The sequence below is a fragment of the Triticum dicoccoides genome, chromosome 2A (genome assembly GCF_002162155.2).
Source record: "Triticum dicoccoides isolate Atlit2015 ecotype Zavitan chromosome 2A, WEW_v2.0, whole genome shotgun sequence".
NCBI classification, from domain to species: Eukaryota; Viridiplantae; Streptophyta; class Magnoliopsida; order Poales; family Poaceae; genus Triticum; species Triticum dicoccoides.
The window spans coordinates 478,198,326-478,209,578 of NC_041382.1; positions in this window are offsets into that span (position 1 = coordinate 478,198,326).

Consider the following 11,253-nt stretch of genomic DNA (forward strand, 5'->3'; position numbering starts at 1 on the left):
GGAATAACATACCTTGGGTGGTGGTGTGATTCTTACTCATGTAGTTGAACTTGTGTGGGTGCTCAAGGTTGATGTAGCTCATCAAGAGTTGGGAGCACCACTTGGAGTTTGAGTTCATCTACCTACATGGGTTAGTTCTTGCAAGGAAGAGCACTTGTGTAACCAAAAATGACAATCATGAAGCTCAACATAGAATTTGTCAAATGATATGTTTGAATGGTTTTGTGCTTCCTTGTCTTCAACCACCATTGTGTAGAGTCTTGGTGATGTAGAGATTGCTCAAGATGTGAGTGAGTCGCAATCTCATGGAATTAGATTCAACCAAGCACCTACATGGGTTAGACAACATGCAAGGTACAAATATATCCAAGACATAAGATAGTCATCATAAGAGATATATCATGGATTAGTCATAAGCTCATGTCTTGCATGTATCCAATGGAGTTTCTACTCCAAGTTCGAAGCATCAATGCTGTTCAATTCACCTCTCAACCTGCAAAATACTTTCTCATCAAGAGGTTTAGTAAATATATCCGCTAATTGCTTATCGGTGCGAACGTGCTTAAGATTAATGTCACCCTTAGCAACATGGTCTCGAATGAAATGATGACGAACTTCAATATGCTTAGTTCGAGAATGTTGTACAGGATTATGACCAATTTTGATAGCACTTTCATTGTCACAAAGCAGTGGAACATGTTTCACATAAATCCCATAATCTTTAAGAGTTTGGGTCATCCAAAGTAATTGAGCACAACATGAACCAGCGGCAATGTATTCCGCTTCGGCGGTGGATAAGGATACCGAGTTTTGTTTCTTGGAAGACCAAGACACAAGAGATCTACCAAGAAATTGACAAGTACCCGAAGTGGACTTTCTATCAACCTTATCTCCGGCATAATCCGAGTCGGAATAGCCAACAAGATCAAAAGAAGACCTCTTAGGATACCAAATGCCAAAATTTGGTGTATGGATTAAATATCTCACTATCCTTTTCGCAGCCTTAAGATGACATTCTTTAGGAGCAGCTTGATATCGTGCACACATGCACACACTTAGCATAATATCGGGACGTGAAGCACATAGGTATAACAATGAACCAATCATAGAGCGATAAACCTTTTGATCAACCAGTTCACCATCTTTGGTCAAATCATTATGTCCACTAGTAGGCATGGGTGTAGACATACCTTTGCATTCTTTCATATTGAACTTCTTGAATAAGTCCTTGGTGTACTTTGTTTGAGAGACAAATGTACCTTCCTTAGTTTTCTTGATTTGCAAACCGAGAAAGAATTTGAGTTCACTCATCATAGACATCTCAAACTTCTCTGACATTAGCTTTCCAAACTTTTCACTAAAGAGAGGGTTAGTTGAACCAAATATGATATCATCAACATAAATTTGGCATACAAATAGTTCTCCATTAACCCTTTTAGTAAAAAGAGTAGAATCAATTTTACCAATTTCAAAACCACTTGTAGTAAGGAACTTGGTCAAGCATTTATACCATGCTCTAGGAGCTTGTTTAAGACCATAAAGAGCTTTGTGAAGTTTGTAAACATGATTTGGTTTCTTAGGATTGATAAAACCGGGGGGTTGTTTGACATAAACTTCCTCCTCTATTTCACCATTTAGAAAAGCACTTTTGATGTCCATTTGGTACAAGGTGATATTATGGTGATTAGCATAGGCAAGTAAGATGCGAATGGACTCAAGTCTAGCAACGGGGGCATATGTCTCACCATAGTCCATACCTTCGAATTGTGTGTACCCTTGGGCGACGAGACGTGCTTTGTTGCGAACCACTTGTCCATCTTCATCTTGCTTGTTGCGAAACACCCATTTTGTACCAATGATGTTGTGGTTGTTGTCGGGCTTCTCAACCAATGTCCAAACTTGGTTTCTCTCAAAGTTGTGTAGCTCTTCATGCATAGAGTTTATCCAATCCAGATCTTCCAATGCTTCTTCAACCTTCATAGGTTCAATGCTAGAGATGAATGAATAGTTTTCACAAAAGTTAGCTAAACGAGTTTTTGAGCGAGTGATTCTCCCGGTTTGTATATCATTGAGGATTTGCTCCACGGGATGATCTTTGGCAATTCTTGCTCGAACTCGTGAGAGCTTTTGCTTGGGTCTTTGTTGAACATCTTCTTCATCTTGTTCTTCTTCTTGGCCTTCTTCATTGTTGACGTCATCGTTCTCTTGTCGTGGTGGAGAAGGAGGTTGTTGATGTTCGTCTTGATGCATTTCCTCGTTTTCTTCATCTTGGTGTGTCCCTCTTGTGGATGCTTCCGTGTCAATTCTTGGTTCACCTTGTCGTGAATTAGAAGCTTCCACTTGGACGGATGAAGTACTCTCCTTCACCTCCGTTGGATGAATTTTGCCAATGGACAAGTCTTGGATTGCTTCTGAAGGGTCTTTGTCTCCTACATCAATTGGCAATTGCTCTACTTGCGAGCCATTAGATTCATCAAACTTCACATCTACCGTCTCTTCAACCTTTCGGGTGAAATTGTTGTAGACACGGTAAGTGTGAGAGTTTGAGCCATAACCAAGTAGAAAACCTTCATGAGATTTAGGAGCAAACTTTGAATGACGATGCTTATCAAGAATGTAGCACTTTGAGCCGAATACTCGAAAGTATCCAACTTGGGGTTTGTTGCCGATGAGAAGCTCGTATGCCGTCTTGCCGAGTAGCTTGTGAAGATATAAGCGATTTGTTGCGTGACAAGCTGTTTCAACCGCTTCTGCCCAAAAGTGCTTCGGCGTCTTGTATTCATCAAGCATCGTTCTTGCCATTTCGATGAGCGTCCGGTTCTTCGTCTCAACGACTCCATTTTGTTGAGGTGTGTACGTAGCCAAGAACTCGTGTGAAATCCCTTCTTTGTCAAGAAAGGTGTCCACATTTGCATTCTTGAACTCCGTTCCGTTGTCACTCCGAACCTTCTTGATCTTCACGTCAAACTGATTTTGGGCCTTCCTAGCGAAGTTTTTGAAGATCTTCTGGACTTGCGACTTGTAATTAACAAAGAACACCCACGTAAATCTTGAAAAATCATCAACTATAACTAGACCAAAAGAATTTCCACCGAGACTCTTGTAGGCGTTGGGACCAAAAAGATCCATATGAAGTAGCTCGAGTGGCCTCCTTGCGGTCATGATGTTCTTCACGGGATGTCTTCCTCCAACCTGTTTACCTGCTTCACAAGCACTGCAAAGTCTATCCTTATCAAATATGACATCGTTAACTCCAAGGATATGATTTCCTTTAATAAGCTTGTCAAGGTTTCTCATGCCAACGTGACCTAGTCGTCTATGCCACAACCAACCTTTTGAGGATTTAGCAACAAAGCAAGTTTTAGGTTGTGCCTTTTTAGAGAAATCGACAATGTAAAGATCACCTCTACGCATACCGGTAAAGACCATTTTATGATTGTCTCAACGAAATACTTGGCAATCTACCTCAGTAAATAGGACATTCAAACCGAAATCAGCAAGTCTAGATACTGAAAGTAAGTTGTAGCCGAGAGATTCAACGAGCATGACATTTTGAATGGAACTATCATGTGAGATGGCCACCTTACCAAGGCCAACCACTTTACCCTTTGAATTATCACCAAAGGTGACATATTTTCGAGGGCTGTCATTTTCAGCAAGCTCACGAAACATCTCTTCATCTCCGTTCATATGATCAGTACATCCACTATCAAGAACCCATTCCTTTCCTCCTGATTCATATCCCCGAAGATTTGCCATAAGACCAAAATGTCTCATTGCATCATCAAGATCGAAGTCACTATCATCATCATCATCATAGTATCCATGTTCATCATGATCTTGTGACTCGTCATTTCCTAGAGAGGGTAATTCATTAGATAAATGATCATCAAAGTGGTCACTTTTATGAATTCTTATAGCTTCGAATATGATATCACTAATGATTCCAACATCTCCTTTAGCATGCGTAAGATTGGTAAGTTCAAATAGACAATTACCAAAACTAGGATCACTAGAGTTCATCTTACTCAAGGCAATAGATTTATGGAGAATTTCATCCAAAGTTTTCAAGGAATGATCGAGAAATCGTTCCTCAAGAAATTTCCATATAGTATAGGCACAATTAAGACTAGGCAAACTAGCAATCAAATTTTTGGGCAATCCTCTAATGATGAGCTCAATAGTTCTAAGATTGCGAATCATGTCAATATCTTCATCTAGGGTAGGATGCAAAGGATCAATATGAGGTGCACAAGGGCTAGCAATATACTTGTTCAAATGATATTGATTGAAAATTACAAGCATCTCATTTTTCCACTCATGAAAATACTCTCCATCAAGAATAGGCACTCTATGTCTAAGACTCCCTAAGGTAGACACATCCATCTTCCTCCAATGGTGATTAAACCAAGGCAATGGAGACCAAAGCTCTGATACCACTTGTAGGATCTAGAAGTAGATGTGTCTAGAGGGGGGGTGATTAGACACTTAGTGCTAAAGTTGCAATTTTTAGGCCTTTTTGGTTTGAGTGGAGTTTTAGGCACAATTTCAACATATCAAGCAAGCATGCAAAGAGTATATGAGCAGCGGAATGTAAAGCATGCAACTTGCAAGAATGTAAGGGGAAGGGTTTGGAGAATTCAAGCGCAATTGGAGACACAGATGTTTTTCCCGTGGTTCGGATAGGTGGTGCTATCCTACATCCACGTTGATGGAGACTTCAACCCACGAAGGTAACGGTTGCGCGAGTCCACGGAGGGCTCCACCCACGAAGGGTAATGGTTGCGCGAGTCCACAGAGGGCTCCACCCACGAAGGGTAACGGTTGCGCGAGTCCACGGAGGGCTCCACCCACGAAGGGTCCACGAAGAAGCAACCACCCACAAAGGGTCCACGAAGAAGCAACCACCCACAAAGGGTCCACGAAGTAGCAACCTTGTCTATCCCACCATGGCCATCGCCCACGAAGGACTTGCCTCACTAGCGGTATATCTTCACGAAGTAGGTGATCTCCTTGCCCTTACAAACTCCTTGGTTCAACTCCACAATATTGTCGGAGGCTCCCAAGTGACACCTAGCCAATCTAGGAGACACCACTCTCCAAGAAGTAACAAATGGTGTGTAGGTAATGAACTCCTTGCTCTTGTGCTTCAAATGATAGTCTCCCCAACACTCAACTCTCTCTCATAGGATTTGGATCTAGTGGAAAGAAGATTTGAGTGGAAAGCAACTTGGGGAAGGCTAGAGATCAAGATTCATATGGTAGGAATGGAATATCTTGGTCTCAACACATGAGTAGGTGGTTCTCTCTCAGAACATATGAGTTGGAATTGTGTATGTGTTCTAATGGCTCTCTCCACAAATGAAGAGGAGGTGGAGGGGTATATATAGCCTCCACCCAAAATCCAGCCGTTACACACAGTTTTCCAATCTCGGTGGGACCGAATCAAAAAACTCGGTCGGACCGAAAAGGTAAACCTAGTGACCGTTAGAGATTTTCGGTGGGACTGACATGCAACTCGGTAGGACCGATATGGTTAGGGTTTGGGCATAACGTAATCTCGGTGAGACCGATTACACAAACTCGGTGAGACCGATTTTGGTAATTAGCTAACCAGAGAGTTGGTCAGGCAAACTCGGTGGGACCGATTTGCTCTTTCGGTGAGACCGAAAAGTTACAAAAAGGAAACACTGAATTTACATTGCAATCTTGGTGGGACCGATTCGCTCTTTCGGTGAGACCGAAAAGTTATGAAAGGGAAACAGAGAGTTTGCAATCCCATCTCGGTGAGACCGAGATCCCTATCGGTAGAACCGAATTGCTAGGGTTTGGTAGTGGCTTATGACAAATGAAACTCGGTGGCGCCGGAAAGAAATAATCGGTAGGACCGAGTTTGGCTTAGGGTTTAGGTCATATGTGGAAGTGGGAAAGTAGTTGAGAGTTTTGGAGCATATCACTAAGCACATGAAGCAAGAGGCTCATTAAGCAACACCTCATCCCTCCTTGATAGTATTGGCTTTTCCTATAGACTCAATGTGATCTTGGATCACTAAAATGTAAAATGAAGAGTCTTGAGCTTGAGGCTTTAGCCAATCCTTTGTCCTTAGCTTCTTGAAGGAGTTCCCACAACCTTTAGTCCATGCCACTCCATTGTTGAACTTATCTGAAACATGCTAGATAGAAATGTTAGTCCAACAAGAGATATGTTGTCATCAATTATCAAAACCACCTAGGGAGCACTTGTGCTTTCAGTATCTCAAGGGCTCAAAGAGAACAAGAGCTAGCTGAGTTTCTTCTCTGAGACCACCCCTGAACTAGTATATCATGCTCTTCTCATCAGGGACGTCCTGCTTAGCAAAGCGGGCGAGCTTCTGAAACAACTTGTTGTAGTCATAGACAGACAAAGAGCCTTGCTTCAGGCTGCGGAATTCCTCACGCTTGCTTTCAACCACGCTCTGAGGCATATGATGAGCTCTGAAATCTCGACGGAATTCATCTCAAGTGATAACACATCCACCTTTGGAATCCTTGTACTGCTGGAACCATTCTGCAGCTTGATCTTTGAGTTGGAAGGAAGCAAACTTAACAAAGTCCTCAGGCCTGACGTTACTACACTCGAAATGCTTGCACAGATCCACAAGCCAATCGTCAGCATCGGTTGCCTCAACACAATTGCTGAAAGTCTTTGGCCCGTTAGCAAGGAACTGGTTGAGTGTAGGAAAGTGATTCTGATTGTTGCCTTGGTTCCCTTGGTTGCCTTGATTGCGCTCTTGAAGAATTTGCATGATCAACTGTGTGTTTGCATTGGTTGCGGCCATCACAGCTTGCCATGCCTCCGGAGGAGGGGGAGGTGGTGGCGGATCAGGATTCGGGGTCGTGCGCGTTGGAGGAGCCATCCTGAAGAGGTTGACATCCATTAGCACATTGATAGACAAATATTGAAGTTCAATCCAACGGAATGAAAATTGCAACGTATAGTCTTCACATCCGAACAAAAATGAACGAATGCATTCTTCTTGAAATGGTCACATATCCATAAATTGAGAAGTCACGTAGAATTAAGGTAGAGAAATAAATCAACAAGGTACGGATCAAGAACGTATAATCGGTAAGAAATCCCAATCTCAAACCAACTATCCGTGGAAGAAGTACTAGAGCTACGAGAATTCCCACCTATGAAACTCCCGAACCTTTCCGGTTATGCAATCAGGTGTTGGGGATACAGGGGAAGCATAATATCTCACCCAAATCTAGCAAATCCTACATCCAGCTGTATCCATCCTTCAACACACAACCGAGAAAAACTTCGGAAACCATCTACCTCAACCTTCGAAAAGCATCCGTTATACAAGTTATGTCGATACTCCCAAACTCCCGCCCCAGTACTGGGTGGCGTCGAGGTTATCTCACCAACGAACTGCATAAAAGAGATTTTCGATGTCGGCGTACTAAACTTAGGTATTCCAGAACTGCAACGATAAAATTATGACGACAACACCTCAGAGCTCAACTCCCCGAGACACTTCCACAAAACCCCTGACAGGAGGCACCAAGACAATGTTCTCATCATAAAACCATCGGAATGATTCCAAGATACCCGCATGATCCTAATTTTTTTGGTGAAATTTGAGAAGAGAAGAGCCAAAACTCTATGTCAGGATGCCTTACCAGAGCGATGAGGAGACTGGGAAGTAAAAAGAATTCCTAAACTCTGCGATATATAATTCCTAAATGACTCAAAACATTTTACTAGACACAACTCGGCCGCTAATAACGATCAAGCAATGGGGCTCCTAAGGTCGGGGAAGGCTCTGATTACCAACTTGTAACACCCTCGATGCGACTATATCTCCCACGTGTCGAGGCATGACTTAGAGACATAATCGCATTGAAGGCATATGTCGCAAGTTAGGCAATCTTCACAACATCCCATAGTTGGCTTACACTCGCCACGTCAATAAAGTACATAAATAACATTAAATCATCCAAACACTCATGGCCCGACTATGGCGCCAAAATAAAAGATAACCCAACATGCGACACGGTCCCGATCAACCCCAACTGGGCACCACTACTGATCATCAGGAAAGGAAACATAGTAAAGTTGAGAGTCCTCGTCGAACTCCCACTTGAGCTCAAGCGCGTCTCCTGGAGCGGAATCATCAGGCCCTGCATCTGGTGTAATAGTAATCTGTGAGCCACAGGGACTCAGCAATCTCACACCCTCGCGATCAAGACTATTTAAGCTTATAGGTAAGGCAAGGTAAATATGTGGAGCTGCAGCAAGCGACTAGCAAAATATGGTGACTATCGTGTTCGCAAAAGAGAGCGAGAAGAGGAGGCAAAGCGTGAGCGGGAAACTAGAGAGCAACCTGCGCAAACATTACTCCAACACCGTGTCCACTTCTCGAACTCCGCCGAGAAGAGGCCATCACGGTAGCACACTCATTTGATTCATTTTAATTAAGTTAAGGTTCAAGTTATCTACAACCGGACATTAACAAATTCCCATCTGCCCATAACCGCGGGCACGGCTTTACAAAGTTCAAATCCCTGCAGGGGAGTCCCAACTTAGCACATGACAAGCTCTCACGGTCAATGAAGGAATAGACCTCCTCCCGAGACGTTTCGATCAGACTCGGTATCTCGGTTCTTCAAGACACTTCGACAGGTTAAAACAAGACCAGCAACACCGCCCGAACGTGCCGACAAATCCCGATAGGAGCTGCACATATCTCTTTCTCAGGGCACACTCAGATTGTCTAAACTTCCGGTAGGCCAGCCCAGAGTTGCCCCTGGTAGCCATCAGCGGCTGACGAGGTGGACCAACACTTTGAGGAGCACTGGCCCGGGGGGGGGGGGTTAAATAGGATGACCCTCGGGCTCCGGAAACCCAAGGGAAAAGAAGGGCTAGGTGGAAAATGGTAAAACCAAGGTTGGGCATTGCTGGAAAAGCTTTAATCAAGGCGAACTATCAAGGGGTTCCCATTATAACCCAGCCGCGTAAGGAACGGAAAATCCGGGAACATAACACCGATATGACGGAAACTAGGGCGGCAAGAGTGGACCAAAACACTAGGCAAGAGGCCGAGCCTTCCACCCTTTACCAAGTATATAGATGCATTAAGATAACAAGATAATAAAATGATATCCCAACAAGTAAAATAAATGTTCCAACAAGGAACGGCCTCGGATCTTCACCTGCAACTAGCAACGCTATAAGAGGGGCTGAGCAAAGCGGTAACATAGCCAATCAACGGTTTGCTAGGACAAGGCGGGTTAGAGGTTTGACATGGAAATTTGGGAGGCTTGAAAGCAAGTGGTAGGCATCGTAGCATTGGCATAGCAAAAGAGCGAGCAATCTAGCATAGCAAAGATAGTAGTGATTTCGACGGTATGATCATCTTGCCTGCAAAGTTGTCAGAGTTGACTGGATCCTCGAAAGCAAAATCAACGGGCTCCCCGTTAGTGAGCTCATCCCCCGGCTCTACCCAAACAAGACAAACAATCAACAAGGACACAATCAACCACGTGCAACTCAAACAAAATGATGCAAAGATGGTATGCTCTGCGGGATGCAATGCGGGATGCATATGCAAGATTTGACAAGGGAAAGCATGAACCTGGCCTCAACTTGGAAATCCAAGTGTGCCACTGGAAAGACGAGATGAAATCGCTTGAAAACGATATAAAGAACGCCGGAATCGGAGTTACGGTTTGGAAATGGCAAGCGATTCGAATATGGCACCGGTCTGCGATTTACAGCAAGTAGCCACCTAAATGCAACGAGATGAACATGCCACAGCACCCAAACATGACAACAACATGGCAGGGATGCATTCAAGATGCTTAACAAAAGTCTAGCACTGAGCTACGGCCAATTCATCCATTAACAGGTTCAAACAAGCATGGCAAAAATGCATATGGCAAACAGATTTCAGACTTAGTGAAATCAACACTTGTCTGGAATTTCAGATCTGGTAGCACTCTTCAGAGCAACAAAACTACATGCTACAGAACCTGAACATGGAAAAGTAAAGCATGGCATGGAGCTACTCAAAGAGCTAAACAAAAGTCCCTTAGTGACCTTGAGCCAAAAGGGATCAGAAAATACAATTGCAAGCATGCGAACTTGGCAAAAACATAATCAGATCACAGACTTAGTGAAAACTGGAGCATGCTGAAAACAGATATCAAGTAGGCATGTTTACGGGCTCGATGCACTCACTACGGAGCAAGTCATGACAAGATAAGCATACATCCATCAATAATACACAAAATATAAGCTAGACATGGCAAGAACAATAACATAGCATGCATGGATCAACTACAACATCATCGGCAAAATCGCTAATCAAGTAGACAATCTGCCCAGATTCACAAGGTAGCAAAAGTAGAGCTCGATTGACTCAAGCTAGGGTGCTCCATAATTGCAAACAAAGACATGGATGGATAGAGAACTACAAGGTTAACAAAACATCCTTACTGATCATCCTCAAAATAGGCACGGATCACTAGGAAACAACATGAACATATGGCCATATGAGATAGACAGCCCAAGGACTTAGTGGAAATGCTAAGTCTCTGAAATCAGCATTACCAAGTGCCTCACTTGGCAAGTTTGTGCTAGTCACCACACACATCACAAAAATACATGGGTTTCACCTCTGGAAAGATGACAAAACCCTTAACAAAACATATGTAGAACTCATGGGCATATCATGCACACAATAATCATGGCAAAAATGACAAATAGCTAAATGGAGCAGCACATCTGACAATTATCTCAAGTAGCACTCTTCTAACAGCATTTCGGGCATCAAGATGAACTCAAATGAAAATGATGTAGTGGAATGAAATGATGTACTCTCTGAGGTGAACATTTTGATAAGCTATATGCCCAAAACGGAGCTACGGATGCGGAGTTATGATGCGATGAAGAAGGGCAAATGTTATGAAGAAAAAAAGGACTTAGAGAAGAAAACAACCCCTCCGCAGAAAAAGTCATCTCCGGCGGGTCGAGGCTGGATCCGTCGTCTCCGGCGACGGCGAGGCCCGAACGCGGTGGGGAAGGCCGGGGAGCGGCCGGACTCCGGCGGGGGCGGCCGGATCTGGCTCCGGGAGGCATGGCGGAGGCGGAGGCAGCCGGATCTGAGGCGGCGGTGGCGCGGTAGGACGGTGGCGACTGGAGCGAGGCGGCGGCGTCCTGCGGGTCGAGGCGACCAGCGCGGCAGCGGGGCGGCACCGGCGAAG